The sequence below is a fragment of the Schistocerca piceifrons genome, chromosome 5 (assembly GCF_021461385.2).
Source record: "Schistocerca piceifrons isolate TAMUIC-IGC-003096 chromosome 5, iqSchPice1.1, whole genome shotgun sequence".
NCBI classification, from domain to species: domain Eukaryota; kingdom Metazoa; phylum Arthropoda; class Insecta; order Orthoptera; family Acrididae; genus Schistocerca; species Schistocerca piceifrons.
The window spans coordinates 402,455,239-402,483,161 of NC_060142.1; the positions used below are offsets into that span (position 1 = coordinate 402,455,239).

Here is a 27,923-nt window from a genome sequence, read left to right on the forward strand (position 1 = left end):
TGTTACTGTGAAACCTGCGGTCCGTCCGCAATAGTAGTTAGCAACACACCTCTACAGTCCATACTGGAATGTTTTTCAATTTTTTTGAATCCACACTCAGTTGGAGGGGAGTAGGACACTGCGTATGTACAGAGAAGTGTCGATCGAATACTCGCAGACAAGTCTACATCACGGAAGAGTTTAACGGCAATCCCGAAACTCTAGGCTGGCAGGTCTCTGACGGAAGGCTCCATATTTTACTTTAAAGCATACTGTGAGAATCATGGAAACAGGTTTTTAGGACCAATCTCGCAGAAACCGTAATGTGTAGATTAATAAACTCTAATACAGTTGCGTAAGAGGAGCGGACCGTGAAAACTTCTGTATGAAATTACGATCTCACAGGCACTTTAGAGCTTTTTGTGGAGTACGTATGTGCTTTTGGTAATATGAACGTACGAGAATTATTCGAGGTGACAGTATTAACATAAAAAGCGACGCCTGCCGAAGCGGCCGTGCGGTTCTAGGCGCTACAGTCTGGAGCCGAGCGGCCGCTACGGTCGCAGGTTCGAATCCTGCCTCGAGCATGGATGTGTGTGATGTCCTTAGGTTAGTTAGGTTTAAGTAGTTCTAAGTTCTAGGGGACTGATGTTAAGTCCCATAGCGCTCAGAGCTATATGAACCATTTGAACTGATGACCTCAGAAGTTAAGTCCCATAGCGCTCAGAGCCATTTGAACCATTTTTAAAAAGCGACGTAAACAACTTTATAGTTTTATTCAGAATCAATGAGATTTCCTTTAATGACAATCAATTGTAGAATGCTCTAGTATCTTCCACTGAGTTCACATGTAATACTAACAAACTGTAGTAGTTTCCAAGAAAAACGCTTTGTTCATGTTGCACATTAATTTTTATATTATTTGTGGTCTCAAAAAGACCATTCTAATTAGGCCTCTTTAGTGAAGCCCTAGAATATTACATGACTTTTTCTTTGACAAATAATGGTTAAAAATTTAAAAAATGAATCGTAGAAGGTTTTTCAAATGAAAATTAAAGGTACATACTTAATTCCTCTCGTTCATTATTTGAAAACCATACAGCTTTCCCACATGTGGAAGACCTGTTGAAAGCCTAGACCTTTCGTGTAATCACTGATAGTAATTTTATGCAGACATTATGAACCACTGACCGTGGCATTTTGCTGTATGCATCTTATTGTTGATATGATATCGCACTGAAGAAGGGCACTAAGTGTCCAAAGTGGTAAAGCAATTAAATTTCCTTTATGCAGCTGGTTGCTTATTATTTCGTCATATATAAGTTGCTGAACATGGATAAGATAATAATCATTAAGATTTCGTAACAATACGTTTCAACTGCCATTTTCGGTGTTCAGCGTGACATTTATATTTGTAAGTGTTGCCAACATTCTGATATTTGCATTTTCTCTCTTGTTGTAAGACTTTGTGTGTGTGTGTGTGTGTGTGTGTGTGTGTGTGTGTGTGTGTGTGTGTATGTGTCCATACATTACGCATATATAATAAGAAAAACCAGATAATTTTCTAATTTTACAATAAACTAATCATATATACGAAACAATGGGAGATAAAGCGCTATTAACTGACAACGTGAATATGACTAAACAAGCACTTTGTATACCAGCCCTATTCACTTGGTCAATTAATAGGACTATTTTGCCTGCTTTTGGTTTATATATGTGATTCATTTCTTGTAATATTAGCTGGTCTTTCTTAATATACATCCCCACGTCGTCGCCCATGTCCGTGTTCAACATATATATTGCACACACTTCGTACTCTCGTGCTCTATGTTCATGTATTCCTCCTCCGTCTCTCCGTGCAGAAGAACCTTCCAGTTCCAAACAACTCTCGGACGGCAGGTGAAATCGATGTTTGCAGCTTATGAAGTATAATATTATGGCTCAAAAGAAGAAATTAATGTTTTTAAGCTGGTAATTTTAAACTCGTTGGTATTGAACTAGTGTGTGTAGTATCTTTGTTTGTATGTCTGTGAAGGAAAAAGCGGCGTCGACTACTCCCAAAGCATATGTAATTTCGTACACGTAGACCAGTTACTCTCGTGGGGTAGAAGCAGCTGCCGCCTCCTACGGTCGCCCGTAAAATTCTTGAAATGTAAGAGAGAGAAAACTTCTATAGGATCTTCTCGAATTGGGATACTGCCATTCACATTTGGTCATTCGATGATTGTCTGCGAGTGAAATGAGCTCGTTTCAGCACAAAAAACTTTCTCTATGCTTTTGACGGCGTTACTGAAGCAGTTTGTACAGCAAACATCGACCACCAAGTCCTGTACAAGCTTGTCGTGCATTAAAATTTATCACAAAATCTTTTGATCAAAAATAAATTCGCAAAATTACCTTTGAAATGACCCGACTTTATTATGGTAATTACTAAACTCCACATTAACGTTACATATCGCTTGTGAATCTCAAAAAACACAATTTATACACCATGGCGGCTAACATTGGCTGTTTCATTGCACACACTTCATACAGGTCCTCTCGTTATTCTGTCTCGCAACAAATTCCGGTCACATATCGATTTTCTTACATTTCTTCGCTCGCCATGGAACAACTCTAGGACAAGGAATAAATATTAACTAAGACCCAATAACGATACGAAAGTCCTTGGATCAATCAGCTGATCCATTCACGACACCCAACCGCTAGCACTGGCCAAGGGCAATAGTCAGGAATTTCAGGAGTGGCGGCTTACAGTACAACCCACTCTCAATTGCAACTCGTCAGACTAGATAACCCAAAAATTTATCCTGAATAAGACAAATTGTTGCACGCGTTAGTGGCTGAGCTCCGTACACATTATGCGATTATCATTGCACCTCTATCATGCTTTCGTTCCTGTAGTAGCATCTAAATATGGTTTTTAGTAGCTCAAAGGACAAATTTACCTCATTCGTTGCTGCACTGGCATCTGCTGAATACCACGTCCAAAGATCTGTTGAGAAAACAATGGACTATCTTACCACGCAAAATTGCAACGATGTCATTTTGTTCGAAAGATGTCAACTGTGAATGAGTGTCTTCAGTTTCCTGGACCCCTCTGTATTCACACAGAGAAGTACATATATTGAAGAGCACATACGCAGCGGCAGTTACATGATCCCCATTAAGGAAAGTAGCACGCAATATACACAACTGACTATTTAACTGAATTGTAAAAAATACTTTTCTTTATACATCCAGGCGCTAGGATGCATAATTTCTGGGGTGAGCAAACTACGTGTAGATGTCCGTGGCAGAATCATGGGTATGACAAATCCACTTCATACTATGTAATAGACTGCCCTGTGTCCTGTTTAAAGTAATTGAAAGTGCAGGTCGTACGGGAAATTGCTTTCTCCGGAAAGTCAATGGGAGGTGTATTCCAAAACGCGGCATTCGCGCGATGTACATTGTTTAACCCTCTTTCGTTTTTGATATGTGGCAGCCTCAGTCACATTGGCCAGCGTCTTCGTAACACACGGGCGTGCTCCGTTGCAAAGTTTTCCTCCATCAAGATTTTGAAAGAACGTGGTTGGTGCTCCCACTTTGAGTAAACGGCGATACGGCATCAGACCAGCGACATCAACCGAGTTTAGTACCTCCATTGGTAACTGTAGGGCCTCAGCGCCAACAACAACATTGTCAACAGACTTGTACTCAGTAACGACACTTGATAACATTTCTAGTATTTTTTATTTCGTTGACGTTCTCTTTTTAGGCGAAAGGGCGCAATAATGGAAGAATGGCCCCCTTTCGAAATAGTGCATAGTGCAAAGGTTGTTCCAAATATAGGATCCAACCAGATCAATGAGCTTTGCAATGGAAGATATCAAAATACACACACATGCACCCTTACGTCAACACACATACCGTCACTTAAAGAAGTGGAAGTAAATATCAGAAAGTTGGCTACACTTACAAGTGACACTCTAGACACCGAAAATGATAGGTGAAACCACAGATGCAACATGGAAAATTAATAACTTTCAAGCGGTTTTCCACACGAGGGAAAGCTGCAACGTTTTAAATAATGAATCACACGCATTACTGTAAGTGCCTTTATATTAAATTATAAAAAACTTCCATGAACTGTTTTTAAATGTATAACCATTATACTATCCCGAAGAAAGACACAGTAGTCCAGGACACCCACTAAAGATGGCTTTTTAAGAAGGAGAAACGAGTGTGCATGGATAAATAAAATTAAACACTAACGTGCAATGTGCAAAAAGGCTTTTTCCTGCACACTACTGCAATTTATATACAGCAGCTTACACTATGATTAGCAACATTCAAATATTTTTTTACCCACAAAAAGTCAACAGTAGATTATTTTTGAATACTGTACTATGAAAATGATCAAAGTGTAATTATTACCGAGGCCTCTTTTATTTTGTTCACAGAGAGTCGTCTGCGCAGAATGAGATCACCCCTATTAGCCTATGTAAGTACAACTCATGGTAAATCCTATTTCTCTCTACGACTAACGTACATTTTACAAATACTTGTTGAACTAGCAGAATTGATCATAGTTTGCTTTTCAACCTTCAAATTTTACAAGACCTCTGATTTTTCATGTATTACTTTCACTTTTCTTTGTAAACATAGACGAAAAGACATACGTGTTTTAGACACAAAATATAGCTTTTTTATTATTTCATTTTTTTAAAAAATCACATTCGATGGAGCGTAATACATAGTACAGTGTTAGTAGAATCAGAAACATAGTGCTGAAAATATAAACACGTGAACAGACATGAAAGGGCTTAACTGGTTGTGAAATAAGTGTCACACAAAATATCAGTTCAACCTGAAGCTGAGCAGTCATGATGTACATTTGTCAACGGGTATAATATCCATAATCGCGGTGAAACAAATGTGTTCATGTTCGAACACTATAATCGGGTACAGAAAAGATGAGCTGTCATAATTCAACTATGTCTAGCAGTGATGAGGAAACTATTTTCATGTAACTTAATAATGTACAATCCTAAGTATTAAGTTCTGGACAGAAAAGTGCCATAAGGTTTAATTCATTATTTACAATCGCAATCTAGATAACACGAAACCCACAATGTTTACTATTGAGCGGCACGTTTTTTTAATTTCTTAATTAATGAAAACCCTACACGTAAAGGCATGCAGCGTTGAATTTATTCGTTGCAGGACTGATGAAGCTGGTAAGTTATTGCTGCACAAAACTGCTTCTTTAGTACACACCCAAAGGTGCTGCATAATGAATGCAACCGCTATTTTCTAAGTTGAACGGACGGTGATTGAAACAACCATTGTAGCATATTGCTGCATAAGTAAATTCGAGAAGATTCCATGTCAAACATAAATAACAGTGTTAAAATGAAAAGCTTTAATGTAATTTTACTTCTATATGAAATTAGACGAAATAAAACCAGTTAGTTCAGTGGAGTGATTTTAATTAACGTTTGAAGCTAGAAATTTTCATCCTCGACATCATTTAGTGCTTCTAATTGTTGCTTCAACAACAAAATCAAATGAAACGAGTTATTACTTGATCATCGGATAGTTGCGAATATTTTTGGTTCTTAATGTCTGTTTCCCATCGAGAATTACGTGTGTCATTACATGCCAAAAGCAAACAGTTCTTATGTTTGAGAAATGCATACTACCACAGAGTGAAAACAAAGCTCTCGCGACGTACGTAGTTTGTTTTACGTAAGACAGAACGAGGAAATATGCAAAATCCATTTGTGACACGGTGTTACAGGCACACGAAATGTCGCGTTTCTGGAAATATGGAATTACAGGGACAGACGTGTACACAGTGGCAGATCTTCTCAGATTATTCTGGCTTGCTAAAATGTTTTCTGTAAATGGTAGTCCTAGTACTTAATTCTCAACTGCTTGGCCGCATGTTGTGCGTGTTAGTTATCTCATTGGTCGGTGTGGGTCTCCTAATGTGTAGTCTGCGCACAGAGTAAAGATTTTCTTTTCTAGATGAACAGTAGGAAGGAATGGGTTTATGTAATTGCAAATGAGCCGAGATTATAGCCCACAGCCATTGCTCAATAGGTTTGCCTACAAAACTGTGTCGTTCAGAATGCGGCTAAAGCTGCTTCTCGAAGCAAATGAAAGCGCAAATAGAAACAAACACATCTCGAATGCCGGTACCTTCAATGTTGTTAGTCACGTACAGCAAAGTTTTGCCCATTTGAAAATCATATTACTAAGAAATGGGAAGGCGTGGCTAGGAAACCACATGCAGAAAACTCAGAACTGCTTTCAGGTTTTCAGGCGGGGAGATTCTTTTTCAGCGATGTCTGGCAATGGACGTATTTATTCGTAGGACCACAAGAAAGATACTAAGTAATTTTTTACAAGAAAAAACTTTTTGCAGCTTTCAACTCAGTTCTGTCCCAAGAAGAGGCAGATTTTCAATTTAATCTGCACACACCGCTTTGGGGAAGAGTCTTTGAGTTGTAGGATCCAAGAAATAATGAAATAGGGATACATGACTGACGTTTGGGAACGTCTAAAACAGGCTGTCGTAAGCTACATGCAATATCATCGTCGAAGCAGTTGACAGTAATCGGATAATAACGCAGCGATAAATTATGATGGTACATGTCTATAGAAAACTAAGTATATAGCTATCATTAAAGAATACTCTTGTCTTCTTATTGACTGATCACTTATTGACACTCAGTTAATATCCTTGCATAAAATGTACCATTTACAGCATTAGTTGGGGTAACGAATGGCTTATTAAATACAAAATGAAAGCGGCATCGCTACAGTTAAGACACTGAACTCGCATCTGGGGAGACCGTTGTTCAAATCGCCGTATGCAGAGCTAAATCTAGTCACCCAGAGGATTTTTTTTTCCTCGAGACCTGAAATTGGAGTAACGCGTCGAGGCATGGAACCTTCATGATCTTGAAATCGTTCTGGGGAACCTGTAGATACTTGATCCACGAGTCTTACAGTGTTACCAACTATTGTTCCTCTGTCTTTCGTGTTGCGTTCACGTAGTCTATATGGGTATCGAAAACATCCCATAAATGGTCGACTGAGTTCAGTTCGGGTGATGTAGGTGGCCAAGACGTTGTTGAGAATTCTCGGGAATGTTCATCAAACCACCTGCTTGCTACAAAAGGACGGCGAATTGAGGCATTGTCATGCTGGAAAAGGCCATCTCGTCAGGGTAGTCTATCGTCAGAAGGGGATCCAGAAGATCAGCGTCAATGTCTGTGTAAAGTACGTCTCTCACTGGTCATGGACAATAGGGCTTGATTGCAGCCATGTGATCACAACTGATTTTATTGAAAGGCCTCTAGTCCTAAATTTAATGAAATTAATTTCTGGTAATGATTAATTTGTCTTCATTGATTTCAGAAGAGTGCATTTCCGTTACTTGCTGACGGTACAGTCATGCCTGTGGAACCAATTTTGTTGATTTTATTTCCTTTCCACTTTATATCAGCGTGCTATGGACCTCTTATCCTTAGTTCTAACCACGGACAGGGCTGCGGTATGAATGTGTTCATCACTGGAAGTAAAATCAGAGTAGCTTTCTTGTTTCTTATTGTTGAGCCGTGGGATTGACTGTTGAATTTAGTCTTTTTAAAAACTACTTCGTGTGTTTGGTCAGGCACAATAATAGGGAAGCTGAGGAAATTTCCACCGAACTCTTGTTCAAATTTTGTACACTAAACTGAAGGGAGTCTTGAGAAATTCGTGCTGGCTTTTACAGCATCCAACCGATTGCGCAAAACCCTGCACTGCAGTGTTGGCTATTGCCTGTCCTCCGTCCCCACTCAAGCCACAGCTTTAGAATTTTTCTGAGTCAGTTTGTCGAGGTCTGACGGCGTGCTGAGTGCATCGTCATTTCGAGGGGACAGGATAAAAAATTTTTGTTTTGATTCCAGTGAGTCGTTTCGCTTCATAGTGTAGGTAATCTCTGTAGAATGACACTGTTATAAATGACATTACGTAGCTCACATTTGTGTGTATAGATTTTATGGTTTTAATTTAGTTTCTGGGAGGACGAATTTGATTTCGTTTTCCTCCATCATTAGGATTTTTCCATTGTCCTTTATAGAATTTCTTGAGCGGGATGAGGGATCACTAGCCAGATTCGACGGCAACAGTTTGTAATTCGCCGGAACTATTAGGATTTTCCTTGACATGGTCAATTTATTTTCTAGTGGTTTCCTTTCACACATGTAGCGAGCGTTTGAGTTTTATTGCACACACAAGAATATGCATGTCCAAGCTTTCTGATGACACAAATCTTTGCTGAGAGTTTGTTAACAACTAACCACCCGTGAAGAACCATGTTATCCGGACGTCCTTGCTTAGCTAAGAAACAAACTGAGGAGAGTACCTTTCTGGTTATAAACGCCATCACGGGCCTTTCACCACTGCCTTCCACCTCCTATGATTGCTTATAATAGTTGTCTTTTTAAAAGACCAATGAAAATCATTTCCTGGGCAGTCGAACTGATGTCGCTTACGCACCGTTACGCATTATAGACAAAAAATTGAGCCATATTACATCAAATTATCTCAATGGCTTCAGAGGACGTTGCACTCAGAGCAACTTTCAAACTGAGAGGCATTGTCTACTCGTGGTGAGAACCAAAGTGACTTCATGAAGTCCATGGATTATAGCGAAAGTTGTATCCCATATTGTAATAAAGTCAAATCATAAAGTTAGCGAAATGGTAACCTGTTTACATACAATGCAGCGTGGCCGGGTCCAGTTCCCGGCGGGTTGGAGATTTTCTCTGTCGACTGGGTGTTTTATTGTCTTCATCATCACTGACACGCAAGTCGCATAGTGGAGCGTCACCTGAAATAAGACGTGCAACCAGGCTGCGGTACTTCTCTGGTTGGGGTTTCCTGGCCAACAATACAACACGATCATTTAATTTTTTTCTTATCACACATACTTGGAGATACTGAAAATCCTTCTCCTAATTGCTATAATTATTAGACTGCAAATGAAGTAAATACTGATGTAATGTTATTCAGTGCATCATCCTCAGTCACCAATAGAAATATATTCACTTATGCATGTTACTTCCAGTAGAAAGACCAAAGGACATCTTACACCATAAATGAGCCGCCTCCTGCCTGGACAAGACAAATGGTTCAAATGGTTCTGGGCACTATGCGACTTAACTTCTGAGGTCATCAGTCGCCTAGAAGTTAGAACTACTTAAACCTAACGAACCTAAGGACATCACACACATCCATGCCCGAGGCAGGATTCGAACCTGCGACCGTAGCGGTCGCTCGGCTCCAGACTGTAGCGCCTAGAACGGCACGGCCACTCCGGCCTGCTGGACAAGACATTATTGGCTCTCGAATGCATATCTTCATGAGACACATGCAGCATTACAATGCGCCTGTCAACTCGCTGTAACTGAAATCGGGATCTATCAGACCATTCTATACCCATCCGCCGTTACGAAGGACATGACGGTGTTCGCGGAGACACGCCAGCCGTTAGCTCCATGTCAGACAGTCGGGAAACGGGTGATGGGAGATGGTGTAGCCTATGAGCTACGTTCGTCTCCGCACAATGATGGCAGAAACGGACAGCCCTCATCTGAGCTGACAGAGATCCGAGTCACAGTAGGTTGTCGGTCTTCCCATACAGCTCTGCAGATATCCTACGTCCCCTTGCGGTAGTTACGTATGTGAAAACATTCTGTCTGCGACACTAAAGATACACTGTAGACACTACTGATTTCGAAATTAAGAATTCTTTTGCCATCTGCTTTACGTACTGTTCAAGTGTCTTCTGCCGACTAACATCAGCTCTCTGAAACATACTGTTCCAATATTGTGTCTACATATGTTCTGAATGCCGCATCTAGCCTCATAGACGACATCTTCAGATGTGACTTTCGGTCACTCAGTTAAAAACGTATCCCAAAAAGCAAGGTTAAGTGTCAGCTTGTCGATACCTGACTGTATACTACCAAGTGCATGTTACCTGGCGCTGTCAGATCCGTCTCAGTTCACTAGATTCCGGTGTTAAAAGAACAGATCTGCCGATCTTATGAGAATTGTTTGCTAACCTAAAAGTAACATAACTGTATCGTTATAGAAGCCACCGAAGATGCCTTAGAACAAGAAAAAGTCGAAACGCATCTGGGAAAAATAAATTAAGTTGCTGCAAGGAAAGGCGGTTTCAGTTACAAAGCAAGTATAGCAGAAAATAAGTTTGCAAATTTTTTATGGCTAGGTATGGCTAGAATGATAGAAAAGTGAGACTTAGGGCGTCGACTATGACGGGATGACCGGTACTTAATCTCCTATGCGAGGATCTGGGGTGCGTGCGCAACGAGTAGCCAGTGAAGGAGACGTAGCGTGTGGTAGAAACGCAATCAGCCTTAAACATCTGAAGCGCTGACATGGTCACATACACGGATGTTGCAGATGTAACGCACACAAGCATTCATCGTTAGTTCTAATAATCTCGTTTTCTTATTACTCTTCCCGTGTTGTATTGCAACGCAATTGATGAAGTTGTGAGGCTCTTTTCCCCTGCTCACTTCGTTTTCTCGTCGATTATAGATTGTTCCACCATTACTATTGTTTGATGATCGGCTGGGTGAAGTTCATTATACACTACGGATTGAGATGCTGCCATTATTTTGTAATAAACTTTGTTGAAGGATGTTATTGCATGACAGCTACAAAATCATGACACAGGATTTGAATAAAACTATGACTATCACGAATGCTTCAGTTCCGGACGACGTTCGCTAGTTGCAAATTACTGTTTAATTTCCTTCCGATACGCAAACAGAAATTCAGTTCACTACATGGTTGTTTTATTTCGAATGCTTCCTCCGACCCAATTTCTCGATTGACCACGCCTGAACTCTCGTAATTAATTACTGTCGCGCTGGCGCACACCTAAAAATAAGCAACCGTAAAACCAGATTTTGAGACCAGAGGTGTTTAAACGCAAGACCTCTCAGAGGCTGTATATGTCATCTTACCGATCACGATTCAGCAACGATGAACGAATGATTGCAGAAGTTTAGGTTACGCGTCCTGGAAAAGTATGTTCCAAAATTTTTTGGGCCATAGAGGCAAGCGGTAGTCTTCTCGCATTGGCAATAGTCTTTTCTACCAGGTTGAGATGCTAATCCATGAGGTTCATAATCTTTCACCTGTGCGGTCGCAGCGTTATCTTTAGGTTTTGCACTTGGATATAGCTGCAGGTCGCACGCAGAGAAATAATATTTACAAGAGGAGAAATACCACATCATTGAAATACAAGGAAAACAAAAGAAAATGTTCAAATGTGTGTGAAATCTTATGGGACTTAACTGCTAGGGTCATCAGTCCCTAAGCTTACACACTACTTTACCTAAATTATCCTAAGGACAAACACTCACAGCCATGCCCGAGGGAGGACTCGAACCTCCGCCGGGATCAGCCGCTCAGTTTATGACTGCAGCGCCTCAGACCGCACGGCTAATCATGCGCGGCCGGAAAACAAGAGTGGGCGCAACATTGATACGTACGCACGAAGAAAACTGGAATGGGGTTACTCTGACAGCAGAGGAACCGACGGAATGAAACATCACTGCCTAAAAGTAAATTTCGTAGGACAAACGACAGAACTGTTGAATAGCTTAGTCGTTTATGGTGTGCAGTTAATACTGAAATCGAAACGGACAGCGTATGTTCACACACACAATGCTATGTAACTTTACACTCTGAACTTCGACATAGTACGTTCCAAAATACTAATTCAAAATAATCTTGTCTTTAAGTAAAAGATTCTAGATCAACCAACCGTGTTATCGAGAACTAGAATGGTCACTGTCAAGGTTATTATGTGACCCAAGAATCTAACACCTAGTCCATGACCAATTCTGAAGCAATTTAAAAAATAACGTTTTCACTTCTTATCTGGGGAATACTTCAACTGGATATTTTCTTTCCAGAACTGTAATACTTGTATATCAGTCTCAGTCAGAGACTAGTACCCTCACATTTAGAAAAAGATCTGTTACACTTTAAATCCGTCACCAGTCACGGATGGATAATTGTTTGTTCAACATATTTTATTATCTCTCGAGGCTGCATGTATCTGTAAAACTGTGACCGATTTTGGTTGCATCAAACCATTTTCAGATGTGAGTGCGTCGGCTGCAAGGATAACCTCCTCAGTTTCTATATGAAACTTACGTGCACATGAGTTTTTACAAAGAAAACAGTTTATACATGGAAGTTTATGTGCAGCAACTGACCTTTAGGGAAAAAAATCTATTATACCAGTCTCAGTTGGGTAGTAATTTGTTTAACAAATTTTATTGCCTTTCGAGGTTGCATATATTTCTAAACTCTGACCGATTTTGATCACATCAAACGATATTGAGAACTGAGTACGTTGACTGCAAGGGTGACACGTCTGTTTCTATATGGAAATATATGGTCACAGGAGGTTTTACGTGGAAATTAATGTCCCAAAAAACAGTGTCTAATTTATGTGTAAAGGCATAGAACAACATGTTGATGTTGTATTAAGTAGCATGGAAATTTGCGTATAGAAGTGACCGTTTACTCTTGAAGCTGAAGATGGTTTGACGAAATGGTTTTAGTACCAAGTACTATCTAGATGGACATTAAAATTTCTTGTACAACTATTCATTGGGAATTTCTAAAAGAAAACACAACATCTAATTTTCTGCAAAATTATTGATTTTATACTTTAACTAGTCGGTTATCGGTATTTGTGTATTGTGCAAATTTTCAGTTTAGTAAAGATCGGGATGGTGGGACAGTTTATCCTATACATCAGCATACAAGATCTTTTGTCATAACAAGACTTAGATGATATTCTGTATATTGATACACTTCTTTCAATATTTCAATGCTCCTACACAAATCGATCGTGAAATAGCAACAGATGGTAGCATTTCTTTTACTGCCACAACATTCAAGATATCGCTACTTAATTCAATTTCAAGTGTGCGTGAACAAACAATGACAGTTGACACATCATAATCGCGTAAGTAAAGCTTCACAGAGCCATTAGTATAATAAACAAGTCATGACTATAATAGGTCTAGAGCGCAATTATTTGCTAAATAGAACAGTTGCAAGAAGAGAGAAGGAGTAATCACATGGAAAATTCGGTTTCATTGATTACAGATTCACCAATAAGGTTGTAAAAGGTACATATATTAACTTTTCAAAGACGAAAAGAGGAAAGAAAGAAAGCTGATCTCTTTTTACAAAACTAAAACGTATCTACGGTCAATATTCTTGCTTTATTACAACTGAAAACTACTTAACAGCTCCCGATCTCTCATTGCAGCAACTCTATACAGCGTCTAAAGGAAGCGATCACCCAGCACATCAAAACTATTTTCGGGTTTCCAACACACAAAAGTCCCACTTTATTATATCTGTACATAGATTAGAAGATCGTGAAGCGAGCTTCTTTGTTGCTTGCTTAGTTTAACAATCCTACATCAATCAATTTCTCATTCGTAGCTTTTATAATTTCGTACCATTGCTATCGATTGTCTTGACGACGGTGCCTAAAATCTGAACATGTGCCAACGCTGTGTGTGCCTAAAGCGTTAGGTGCTGCTTCCCCTGTCTCGTACCAAATTTAATGCTACTTATCTCTTCGACGCTAGACCAGTTTGCACAGAATACAATAGAGTACATGGTTAAGATATAATTAATAACTACTTTCATTGTTGTGACTACGTAAGTTTTCCTGGCGTGTAAGCTGATAACATTCTTGCCGACTCTTCGGTGGGATAATACAAGCAGCTCACAATATCACGGCGCTACATACGGAATCAATTTTGGGGTAGGGTGCTATTTGCTAAATCTCACCGAAAAATGATTCCTACCATGAATTTTTAAAGTATTCATAAATCGCATCAGCAAAAGGACCAAAGTGAAAATGCAGCGCCCCAATGACGAAAAGTGGAAGATATTGAATGGCTACGGAGTACGTAGTTCTGCCGGCCGAGTCAAAGTCTGTTTTTAACATCAAGTAAAGGAGCATTACACATTTTAGTTAAATAATACTCCTTGTCTCTCTAAAATTATCTACCAGTACAGTTTCAGTCGGTTCCTACAACATTCAGTCCCAACAGCTAGACACTCACTCCGTCTGCAGGCCAAAAGCGGTTCATCGGGACCATCCGACCGCCGTGTCGTCCTCAGTTGAGGATGCGGATTGGAGGGGCGGGTGGTCAGCACACCGCTCTCCCGGTCGTTATGATGGTTTTCTTTGACCGGAGCCGCTACTATTTGGTCGAGTAGCTCCACAATTGGCGTCACGAGGCTGAGTGCACACCGAAAAATGGCAATAGCTCATGGCGGCCTGGAGGGTCACCCATCCAAGCGCCGGCCGTGCCCGACCGCGCTTAACTTTGGTGATCTCACGGCGGATCCACTGCGGCAAGGCCGTTGCCAACTACTAGGCGCAGGAGCCAATATTTGTGTCACATCATAAATCAGTTATCAACTGTTTCACCACCGCTTATTTCTCGCGTTTTGGTAATCGTGTGCGGCGACAGTGACCAACACACTCATTGTAATAGATGTGAATCGCATGGCTAAGGTAAGTTTCATAAGAAAGGCAAGGGATTCATTAAACACTGGACTTTTCGAATCGTAGATCATATTTAATCGATGGAGTTAGAAGTCCACTTTTTGGTTCGCGGACACGGAACACTTCTAAAATTATAAATATTTTAAATCTTTGCTACATCTGAAGATACACTACCAGCATTTGGTAGGAAAGCAACCGTTCTACGCGCGTTTGATGCTGATTCTGGCGAAGCACGACGGATCAGTTCGCCAGCGCAGCCATTCTGCTTATACACAAGCTTAGGGTCATTTAGTTCTTGTGTCAATGTGTCCACATTTCCAAGCGTTCGATTCATAACATTACAATTACAACGTAGGAAGCGCTATTTAAGAAGCAGATGATATTGTCAACTATGAATGTCTGTATTGTAGTTCCATTCATAGTAACTAATAATAGTCTACCAAGAGATAACAAACATATTTAATTTCATTGTAAAGGGTATAGAACATAAAGTGCCACACATACTACTGTTACGAAAGTTAGTTAAAGCTACGTACTATAACTACTAATAAATGTTCTTAGTTATTTCCTGTTGTGTTGTCACTTTTTGTTCCACGGCTGCCTGTCAACCAAGTTCATTTTCCTTGTATGCATACTGTGTGACAATGTTGGGTTGTCCTACACCATCTTCTTTTATCCACAGTCATAATCTATTAATTAAACCATATATAAAACATTTTTGTTTATATTCTTATTCAAATATTGATTGTAACATTATGCTAGTGATCATATGTTACACAAAATGTCAGTTTTGCATAAACGGAAATTCCATTCAAAACCTTATTATTCAGGTCACACTACTTATTGTTCCGATAGTAGTGTAATAATTAATTTCACTAGAAATGCAGTAGTTCAAAAGTAACTGTAATTTCAAAATTTCCTGCGGTCGCGGGTTCTAGTCCCACCTCGGGCAAGGATGTGTGTGATGTCGTTAGGTTAGTTAGGTTTAAGTAGTTTTAAGTTCGAAGGGGCCTGATGACCTCAGAAGTTAAGTCCCATAGTGCTCAGAGCCATTTGAACCATTTTTTTTAAAATTTCGTACAGCTAACTATCCACAGAAATAAGTTAAATCTAAAGGAAAAAAGCCATACATTATAAAAAGTAATTTACTCTGGTTTCGCGGGTAAGTGCTCTACCATCTGAGCTACCCAAGCACGATTCTTGCCCCGTCCTCACAGCTTTACTTCCGCCTCCTACTTTCTGAACTTCACAGAAGGTCTCCTACGAACCTTGCAGAACCAGCACGCCTGGAAGAGCGTGTGAGGCTGTGAGGACGGGGCGGGATCGTGCTTGGGTAGCCCAGATGGTAGAGCACTTGCCTGCGAAAGGCAAAGGTCCCGAGTTCGAGTCTCGGTCCAGTATTAATCTGCCAGGAAGTTTGATATCAGCGCACACTCCGCTGCAGAGTGAAAATCTCATTCTTCTTCAGTATATTTTAAAAACTACTGCTCGCATCTGATATTCGTTAGATCAAACTTGACTATTGTTTTAACTGCCAGTTAGAAATGAACGTTTTAACATACGTTAGTTTCAAACTATAACTAGGGAACTGACATTGTGCAATATTGCAGTGCGAGTCTTTATAAGGCCGAATCTAGTGCTATGTGAGTCAGTCTGCTCTAAGTCTACGCTTAGGCTTAGCTTTAATTTCTTTTCTGTCAGTACGTGTTAAGTCTCAGCTTTGCTTTAGAAGTCGTAGCATTGCATCGATCGCGTCACTGAATTACGCTTTTTTTTATTCCTTCGGCACCACATTTTGGTTACAGAGAAGTATGCAGTGCGTCTCGTATTTGTATTTATTTACAGCAGCCTCAGTAATCCTAGTATTACAATATAAAGTGGTACAAGCAATACCGTTAGTAAAGATTAAATGTTATACGTGGTTATTCTGGTGCAACTGGCTAACAATAGTACAAAGAAAATAAATTCATATGTAACCGGTGCAAATACTACTAGCCGCCAAATTTGGTACCCCTTTACGTAACCAAAAATGTTGACGTGGAGGACGTAGTATACATTTACGTAACAAAAATGTTGGCTTGGAGAACGATGAACAGGTGTATACTATGTGATGTGTGTACTGTCGTAGCTTTATACTCTGGGAGTGTCGTGCAACATGGAGGGTGAAATTTCCGCAGTATCGAGCGCCGGACTGCCTGCTCTCGGCGTGCGTGCTGAGACCGCGAAGGGAAACTGCTACGTGCACACAGCTTGGCTGGCAGTTCGTCAGATCTGCCGACGCCCTCAAATGCCTGCGACTCTCTCTGTCGGCGGCGTCTCCGTCAACGCGTCTGCAATTTGCCCCTCAAGTCGCCTGTTCGCCTACTGCGGAGAAGCTGCTCTCGAGCACACAGCCGCGAATACAAGTACAAAGCGGTTTCGTGGCTCCGTGTAGACACCGACTTAATCATCGGACCTGAAAGCTAGTTTACGTCGTCACTGTTTCGACTGTCGCTGCTAAGACGCACTCATGTATTAGCTTTCCACATTAGAATGTTTTTATTGTGTTATCGGACGTTTTTATCTATTATATCAACCATGTAATGCGTTCTGTTAGAAGGTTTTATTTTCTTTCTTGGATCTATTTTTTCTGTCATACCAATTCTTCACTGTTTCCATTTCCTTTCCAAGACACTTTTCTTTGGTCTTGCCCCTGGGCACAATATCTTCAGCATCATTCTCCTTTGCTCAGTTATAATAAAAAGTTTCTCCAAATTTACGCTTTATCTTATTGGAGTCAAGCTACGAGGATGAATCAAATGAAAACCTTACATTTTTAATAACAAAACGAAATTTTGCGCTGTTATCCTGTAAGTTGGTAAGCCTGCTACAGACAGCATGCAGAATGGCCTGTAGGTAGCAGCATAATGCACATGCACACATACCGTCGCAGTATCAGTATAAAGATGGCCGCCACATTTGCGGCTTGCACCAGGGAAGAACAGCGTTCTGTTATTCGGTTTTTGCGTAGTGAAGGTGTGAAAACTATTGAAATTCATCGAAGAATGAAGATTCAGTACGGTGAGATGCATGTTTGTCACAGCGGCATGTTCACTAACGGAGTAGGAAGTTCGCAAATCATGTGACTTCAGTGGACGATGCTCCTCGTCCAGGTCAGGCACAATGAGTTGTGACTCCACAGAAAATTGCAGCAGTTGAAGCCATAGTGAGGGAAAAACGCCGAGCGACACTGAATGACATTCCAGCATGTTTACAGATTCGTTATGGGGAAGCACACCACTTTGTGGATGATGTGCTCCAGTTTCACAAAGTGTCTGCAAGATGGGTGCCACGGCAGCTGACTCCTGAAATGAGAGAACGACATGTTGATGCTTGTGAAGAACTTCTTCGGCGCTTTGAACGAGAATGTGATGGCTTCCTTGCAAGAATCGTTACTGGGGACAAAACCTAGGTTCATTTCCACCAACCGGAAACGGAAAACCACCATACTCATCAGACCTTGCCCCAAGATATTTCCATATGTCTGGACCACTCAAAGACGCAATGAGAGGAGAGAAGTTCCGTTCTGATGAAGAGGTACGCCACGCTGGTGCATGAGTGGTTGCGCGGACTACGAAAAGAATTTTTTTCTAAAGGAATTTATGCACTTTGTAAGCGCTGGAGGATTTGCCTTGAGCGTGGGGGAGATTATGTTGAAAAGTGATACAGCTTTGTACACTTCTGCACAATAAATAATATAAAAAAAAAAGGTTTTCATTTGACTCACCCTCGTATATTGGCAACCAAATAGAATAGAAACTTAGTTGAAGGATATAAGCTAGCTATTTTTCGTTCATATTACGAATCAAAGACCGTCGATATATTTGATGTTCTTCCGATAGGTATTTCTGAGCGAAAGCTCCTACATAAGAATTTCCAAGATTAACCACACAGACAGTGGACGTACTTTTATTCGTAAAATACGTATTTCCCTGTCTTTGTGTGTCACGTCAAGCATTATGGAAGCATAAAAAAGGATGGTGGTTATGTCTGATTTATTGGGCGATTAACTGCGCGGTTATCAGCGCCCGTTCAAAATTTCCTGTCATTACCGAGTACAATCTCGCCAATTTCATTAGCGATGAATTTCAGGAATGATGAGATGACGAGGGCAACACAAACACACAGTCCTCGGGTGGAAAAAATCCCCAACCCGGCCGCATAAAAAAGGAAATGAAGGATTATATAATTAAGAAAATATCGTTTCTTTGTAGTTTGACACTAGAAAAAGTTTTGTGATGTACTTTCTGCTTTTCCTCTTTCATACAAATTTTAAACTAAGAACATACTTAAAATTATGCTATTATTTATTACTAATACCTATGTAATGAACTCTCTCAGATAATGTTCTAAATTTTTGGATTGGTACTGCAGTGTACCGAAGTGAGGCTCAAACGCGGACGTAGATTTTTCACAGCTATCAAACACCCGGTACCTTTACGCTAGCATGACTGGCAAACTGAGTTTCGATCTTAGAAAGTAAAGGATGTGCTGTAGAGAAGCTCGGAATCGGTCTCAGTATTCTTAGTATACAAATTCGTTTACTTGTAAGATACCCCACAACAGGGCAAAGTATGTGCGTCGTGGTCAGTTTGAGTGGTGGCTGGAACTACATGCTTGCGTACCTCATTAATTGAAAGGTTCTCTTTTGTTCGTGTCCTATCTGCACCTTTAATGTAATGCGGTCAAGTTCTGATGAAATTGAATAATGCAGCTTTATATGTGGGTTTATGCGTGCGGTTCAGCCACATTAATGTGGCCATTGTCTACGTTCAACGTCAGCGTGCAACAACCGCTCACACACGGCAGGTGGCAGCACTAGAACTGGAGGTTATATATGGCATGTCAGGGGGGACGCGTACAACAGTGCAGTGGTTGTCTGTCGTAATGCTGAAACGGAGCTATTTATCTGATTTTCCGGGAAGCATTTCCTGAACGGCTACATCTGTAACCTCTTCTATTACCACCGTGGTTAACGTATACTGTGCGTAGCAAAATGGCGCTATCCAAAGTCTGCGTCGAGGCATCTGTGACGCATCACGGTCCATAGGTGACAGGCCTGAGAAACGGCTGCGGAGATGTGGAAGAACAGACCTGCAGCGGTTGAGCAACTGATCGTCCTGATGAACCAAGAGGCTACGAACAGTATCCGCTCAACGATCGTTCAGCGAAAGTTGCTGCGTGAGAGTCTCTGCAGCAGGCCCTGCAAGCCAAAACGCCAACTCGACGTCGACTGAGTGTTGACAGGTGGCCTTTTCAGTTGAGTCACGTTTTATGCTCCATCGGACAGTTGTCCGTTGGAGTGTACCGCATAACACGTCTGAAAACAAACACCCCGCACCAATCGCCGGAAAGATCCAGAATGGAGGCAACCTGCTGGGTGATCTCGTCATTCTGCAACACACAATGGATGAAAAGCAGTGCGAACCTCTCCAGAGGCCCATGTCCACCCCTACAAGCGGCTGTTCCTCCTCGCCACGACGGCATTTACCAGGAGGACAATACGACGTGTCACACAGCTCGCAGTGTTCGTGCGTGGCTCGAAGAGCACTAGAATGAGTTTACCGAACTCCCCCGGCCCCCCAACTCCCTGGGTTTAAAAGAAGCCGTGAATCTGTAGGGCCACCGTGAGCGAGCTGTTCCCGCCGTGGATCCTCAGCCGAGACACCTTTCACATCTGGCCCCGCATTCCGGTTGCTACCGTCCAGATCCTAACGGGAGTACTACATGGAGGTGGGGCCTCGTGAAGATCTTTTGTCCTCTTCCTTGTGTAAACGGCAGCTATATAATAAAACTATCATGCATCGTATTCGGAACCGGAAATAGTAATTCACGAAATGAATTCTCATAATCAAGACCGCCCGTTTGTATAGAACGTAGCACTAATCACTTGGTGCTTAAACCTCGTTTTATTGAATTTGTTGTAGTATGAACTATGTCAGCACGAGCTAAAAACAGGAAAAGATCGAGTGTTAAATGATAATTTTTCTCTGTCGAAAGTAGGGCGCGAACAGATTAATAGGTCTCCTGATCGCACAGGCGGAGCGATAAGCGACGGTGTAGCGGCAGTGAATGTGAAGCTCGGCAGCTAAAACCTACACAGGAATGCATATCTCACATAATTCATAAGGTAGAGCTAGGGAGTCTGCAAAAGACCGTAGTAACAAGTCGTAACTGTACTACTAATAACGCCACAAATCAATAGTCTTTAACTAGAGTACAGAATAACATAACCTGCGTTTAGACTTGACGTTTTCATACTCTTGGGTTCACAGCCCCTTTGACCCAAACATAAATAACCGCGGCTCCTTTCGTACATGCGATTGGACTCGAAGAGTTGAGAAATTAAGTTAAGTTTCGAAACAAATGAATAAGAGTAATTATTTAATTATTCTTTTATTATCTTTTCATATAACACATTTCACACTTGTAATTTTATTGTGTCTTATCCATCCAACAAAAAAATGAAAAGGACGAGGTAGCTTTCTCATCATTAGTTCTTAAATCCCGTACAAGAATGGAAATTGCCTCTAGCATCTCTATCTCCACGTCCATTCGCGTTCTACGGCGTGTGTGAGAAAAGTAATGTGACTGATTTCTTATCGACCAAAGTTTTTATTTTTATCAAACAACAATATTTTCCCTTGAATATAGTTCTCTACGGCATCTAAACACCGGTGGAGTCGTTGTTCCCAGTCCTGGGAGCAACGCTGAAATGTTTCAACTGGCAGGGCCTTAAGCATGTCGGTCACATTCTTTTTAATGTTCTCCAGAGTCCCAGAACGTCCTTTTAAGAGTTTTTCGATCTCTGGGAAATAAAAACTATCACAAGAACTCAGATCAGGTGAATAGGGGGCGTGTGTAACAACAGAATTTCGTTATGAGGTAAAAAATTCGGCGGCGGAAATAGCTGTGTGACATGGGTTTTTGTCATTATGCAGCATCCACTTGTTTATAGTGTCCGATCTCACTCGAATCATCCTATTCCTGATGTTTTAAGGGATGTCTTTGTGAAACACTTGACTGATACTTTGTCCTGGAGGAAGAATCTCATAATGGCACGCAAACGTCCGACGTTTCGTTTGTTTTGGAAGTTGAAGATATCACTGAGCGAGGTTCATCTTCAACGTGATCTCAGTCTTCCTGAAATGGTTTGCACTAGCGATAAACTTGTGCTCTTGACAAAGAATGATCCCCATATGCCTTTTTTAAGTTTTCAAAAGTCACACTCGCGGATTCCCCGAGTTTAAGATAAAACTTGATTTCATAACGTTGATCTGAATTCCGCTGTTTTCCATTTTCTTAACGCATAACAGAAACACAGCCTCAGTGATGGCACCCTCAAAAATCACTTGATGGCTGTACGGATGTGAAACTCGCACTGAGCAACTGAAAGGAGTGAGCACAACGGCCTACACAAGTAGAACAACACAACGTTGCCCAATAGCTCGTATTGTTGTCAGTCTCATAACTTTTCTGATACACCTCGTATATGTCGTATTTATTTCTGCCAATTATGAAAAATCTACCGCACATACGTTGTAGCTCCTTGTTACCTAATTTCGAATATTCCCGCTTCACCTAGCACCAAAACTGGAGCAGTAAATGATGAAACTAACTTCGAATTCTATGTGACGCACGAATGAATGTCAATAAATTGGTCTTGTTCCACTTGTAAGTGTTGATAAGAGGTTTGTTGTGAAAGGGTGTTGATCTAGTTGTGTTGATCCACCTCTTCTGGAAAATACTTCAGGAAGTTATCACTGAGTTTGGTTAAATGACCGACAAGCACAAACTTTAATTCTTCACTTAACAGAAAATAACTGACTTCGGAAACCGCGCGAAGAGCAGGGAAAACTTAATCAGTGAAGTTTTTCTTCCACATTAGGAATTTCTTTCAGAAAGGTGATATTTTTTTCTAACAGCTGAGGAATGATGGTCTTATTACCTTGAAACGAGGCATTCAACGAATTGAGTTTTTCAGAGATGTCACTACCATACACCAACTTCAAAACAAAGTGACCGTCTAGAAACTTCTTGGAACTCAAATGTTTGCTCTGCACTAGATAGAGTAAAGTTCATTCTTGAGTTCGTACACACTCTTCAGTACATTCAGAACTGAGACTCAACGAAACCCTCGGTAATAAATCATGGAAATGAAAATGTGCTGACCTCTTATAAAAATTCCCATATCAATGCACATCTGTCGAAAAGATCTCGACTTTGGTGACCTACTTCTAATCACGTTTACAGCTTCGATCGCTGTTTGAAGAACCTTATGGGCAAGACTCATGCTTTTTTCATTCCGTTGGTTGTTGGTGAATAAACAGCGTGTAGAAATAGTAGGAGGAGTCTCTTAACGGATCAGAGCTTGCAGTCCGTTGAACTTTGCAGGGCACTGCACAGGAATGTCGGGATGGAGATAACATTCTGAGACCTTCGCCCTGGGCAACGCAGGTGAAGGAATCTCAGTCTACCCTAACTTTTTCTAACACTTTCCTTCAAACAAAAGTTTTTCTTTTATAATGCCCTGCATCGAAAGTGATGTATAATAGATTTGCAATACAGTACTCATTTACACAAAAAAGAGGACAAAAGTTCTCCACGAGGCCCCACCTCCACGTGGTGCTGAATGGGCGACAGAGCCCGCTGCTGCCTCAGCTGCGTAGCATGAGAGCTACGCGGGGGCCACTGCTCCCAGCTAAGGAGACTGCGTGGAGCACTACGGCCCGCACAAAACGTTTTAGATGGCGAGCATCAGTAGTTCAAACGCAGCGTGGTAAAAATTTCGTCCAGATAGTTCGCTGTGCCTGGTACACGCCGCATAAGCTGTTCCAAGTCACTAACGCTCCGTTTGGAGTAACCCTCTATAATAGCCTTCCTTTTGGCACTGCCAGTGGTCCAACTACTTTTCAACGGTCGCTGCTAAAACGCCAAGCGTTTCGTGGCCAATTTTGATGCCATGTCTGCCGTTCTTTAACGAGCCAATATCAAGTGTAATATCGACAAATGCAAATCCATTGTTCCTCATGTGGAATGTCTTGGTCATGGTCTCAATGCATCAGGAATACGACCCATTCCAATTTAAGTTGTCTAGTTGTCTAGCAACTCCGAATCTGAATGAACACCAAGCCGGTTTAATTAATATCGCAAGTTCATCCCGCATGCCGTGACCATCACGGAAACACTCCATCACACGTTGCGCAAAAATATGAAGTTGAACTGGACTTTCACCTGCGATAAATCTATCGAGATCTCAAGTAAGCCCTGCTCCATCCGACATGCTTTATGGATTACGACACATATAAACCTTTAATTTTAGTAGTCAATTCCTCTGATCACAGCTGGGGCAGGGTGTTATCTCTGTAGAAGGGGTGGAACGCCCTGTTGAATTCATATTCAGAACTCTGATACAGGCACAGCACAACTACAGCCAAACAGGAAGCCCTGACTATTGTTTCCGCAGTCAAAAAATTCCATGCTTATGTGTACGGCTGACATTTCACATTACTGACTGACCATAAACCTCTTTAATCCTTGTTCAAGAGAGACTCCACTATTCCGACCAGATCAGCATGTCGCTTCTATCGATGGGCATTGTTTTTGCCTCGTTACTCATAGGACGTAAGACATCAGTCGACAGCCTACAAAAAGGCAAATGCTGACATCCCCTCCGGATTACCATAGGGACAGTCGACGCATTTAGATTCAGAAACAGAGGTCTGTTGCCAGATGAACACAGAAGAGGAAGAAGCCGTTAAACCCTTCCCTTGGGAGCAAACGTCATGGCCTGCCGCTCCTCGGGGGTTCCAGTTACTCGAAGAATACTCCATCTGGTACACCGATGGTGACTGATCTGTAGAAAACGATTGGACCATCCAGAAGTACAAGCATACTGGCACAGGTGCCAATAGTTCTCCATCTTAAATGTAGTCCTCTTGTTGCAGGGAGGCGATTGTCACACTGGCATCATGATCCCACCCACTCAGTGGCACGACATCCGATCTCTCCGGCATCAGGGCCAGTAGGGGATAGTGCTCACAAAGAGCCTGACCCATCAACATGTACTTGACGAGGGATCGATGCAGATATTACCTGCGTGGTGGGGGCATGCAAGATCTGCGAAAACAAACAGATCGTACCTGCTCATAGATATTTCCCTTGACCAGTTGCTTCAGCAACATACACGCGGATCCATATAAACTTTGCAGACCCCTTCCTTGGCTACTCATGGTTTGTCATGGGCCGGCCGTTGTAGCAGAGCGGTTCTAGGCGCTTCAGTCTGGAACCAGGCGACCGCTACGGTCGCAGGTTCGAATCCTGACTCGGGCATGAATGTGTGTGGTGTCCTTAGGTTAGTTAGCTTTAAGTAGTTGTAAGTTGTATGGTACTGATGACCCGAGAAGTTAAGTCCCATAGTGCTCAGAGCCATTTGAACCATTTTCGTTTATCATGGTAGACGTGGGAATGGATTAGCGGAAGGTTTTGTTTTCACATTCAATCACAATTAGCAAATTTGCACCACCATCATGAATCAGCGGACCCTCACTGTGCTATTGGCATCTTATCGCTCTACCACTCAGGATGCTGCCAGTCCAGGCGAGAAGCTCCATTCATGGCAGCACTGGTCCAGTCCCTCCATCCTCTATCCTGTGACTCCCTATCCCCATCCACAGTCCCGGTGCTAACGCTGTCTTGTCAAAGGTGATATCTGGGCGTAGGTTTTTTCAAAAAATGGACACCAATGAGCCCGAGCAGTGGTTATCAATTTATTGGGACAGCCATGGTGAAAGTACGACTTTACGAGGGTCTCATTTATCACAAGCCTGTAAACCAGGTGCACCCATGAAACTCCAGGACACCTCCTGGCAGTGGATTGTCATGGTCTTTAGCTCCAGAATCGAAATTCTCCTTCCCAGAACCTTGAACAACGCAGCTCAACTGCAGCAAACATGGTCTCCACTTCCTGTGACCTGTGGCGAGGACAGATTTTCATGGTCCATACGCCGATACTGACGAACGTGTTCAGCCCACTGGAGTCACCAGTTCCACGAGTTGTCGACAAAGATGATAGACGATCCTTGGACGTCCCTTCTGTCGAGTGAAGAGACGCGCCGTGCTTGGACTGTATGCCCTACATACTAATAACACTTCTTACAGGAGTGCTGTATTAGCGGCATAGCGTCGAATGGGTTTCAACAACATATGACAGAGTTTGACTCTTACATCTACCTACGGCAGCAGGTGGCAGAGCAAGACCTGTCAAGTGTCGCTGGCCCCGTGGACCAGTTTGCCACCAACGGCCATATGATGTTACTTAAAATCCGTCTTGATTGCAAATTTTTTTTATTATTCATATGACCGGTTTCGGTTCATTCAGAACCATCTTCAGATCTGATATTTCAGTTACAGGAGTAACCCGTCCAAATCCAGCAACTTTCACATGCTACGTCACATGATCATAAATGGTTCCTCTAGCATCCTTACGTTCGCTGGGTATTTGTGTCGGTGCAAATCTGCTGCGAGGCAGTTTTCGTGGAAATCTGGACCTGGAGCCCACAGCAACGAAGTTCTTCAATCAGAAGCTCGATTGGAACTTGGTCTGCTTAGGTCATGATGCAGCACCAGCCACGGCTCTGCGGGAGCTGCCGGTTTCTGATTTCACCGTCACCAAGACTTGGTCTCCATCAGAGAAGACCAAGTACTTGGTTTCGGCTATCGACCTTCACTACGTTATTTCGTTCTACTTCCTATTGTATATTAAGCTTTCACTACAGCCCTCAATCTAAGTTATGGCGCCTAAATTCAGTGCCAATTACTAATTGTAACTACCTGTTGTAGTGACAAACTTTTCTCCAAAGGAAGAGTACTTTCGCTTATGTACTTTTCAGTAAAGCTGTTCTCCATTGTTTGCATGGACTTTGTTTTCATTGTGTCTGAACGGTTGGAAGTGTCAGCAACAAATATCAATGCGCACATCACACTTCTCAACCATCGTTTATACAGTAAATTTTATATGAGCGTATTTTACAGAAAAGGTCACTTAACAACTTCAAATCACTATTCATTTCAATATACTGAAAATAACTCCAAACACGAGCTCAGTGAAGTTATTTGGTCCATTCCCATAAGCGAACAGTATATCCTGCCTAAAAACTGGAAAGTGAGCAGTGCTCATGCTGGGGGAAATCGCTTTTGGCGGAAGCTGCCGTACAGGCTAACTAAAATCAACGTCCCTTCTGGTAGTGTAGAACAGTGAGGAGAGAGTTACATAAATTTTTCACTGCGCTTCAATTGCTTTAGTATTATTGACAAATCGTATGTGTGTACCGTGCGGTGTTAATGCAATTTTCGGAAATTCCTGTCTGCGTAATGCGTCAGTATTCATATGGCGCACTCCAGAAGGGCCGAACAAACATGTGAAGCACCTTGTGACATACTAGAGTGGATACATACCACTAAAACTTTGGATTTAATAATCTCTTATTCTTCCAACTTTAGGAACGCGGAAATTACTGGTCAAAAAGAAAAAATGAATAGCATCCCCTCTGTAGAAAATTCCTTATAGTTTAATTTTGTACCAGTAAGTATATTCACTAGAATCCACGGCTACGGGTTCTTGAAGAAAATCATTAAAATGTGACGTTCAAAGGGCCATTTACCCCAACCCTAACACCATCCGTTCAGAACTCTTGTTCATGGTACTTCCCCCAACACGAATTGTCCACCTATTCACCCATTTTAGTCTTCTTTCAGTGGGCTACTACGAGTGTACTGCTATTCACACAAATAGCTAAGCTAGGTCACAAAAAATATTTTGTTATATAATGCTTGCAAAATACGGTGAGTGGCATTCTAGTTGAGGAACTATTCTGCGATCCAAGCAGTTATTTCCTAAGGATATTATTGTTCTTCAGGTGTGGAGTACATCACCTACACAAAATTTTTCGAAAATGACATCACTTTTGAAATAGGTCGGTGTTGCTGATAGAGCTGCTGGCACCTTTGTAATAGATTAATTGAGATATGGCAAAGATCAGTCTTTCGGCAATTGTGCAGTGACTACCTGCGGAAACTGTCAACCCAAGATACTATTTTCTAAAAAGGGTCGTGTCTCTCTTTCAGAAGAGCAAAAGAGCCGCATTTAGCCGAGTAGAAAACATGGAGGTCAGACCAAGTAGCCCACGCCTCGTGGCTGGGATCTTCCTGACGAGGCTATAAAGACGTAGCGAGGTGGCGGGCTTCATTAGGCCGTCGCAGCCACTGCTGC

At 41.7% G+C, this 27,923-nt stretch overlaps 1 protein-coding gene across 1 annotated transcript in view; it reads left to right on the plus strand.

Annotated features, from left to right (window-relative positions):
* LOC124798449 (sex peptide receptor) overlaps nucleotides 1–27,923 on the plus strand; it is a 527,798-nt gene that overhangs the window by 164,713 nt on the left and 335,162 nt on the right. The window contains exon 2 of the mRNA XM_047261868.1: nucleotides 4,428–4,468. The gene's annotated coding sequence lies outside the window, so the exon portion shown is untranslated. The remainder of the gene's footprint in view (nucleotides 1–4,427; nucleotides 4,469–27,923) is intronic.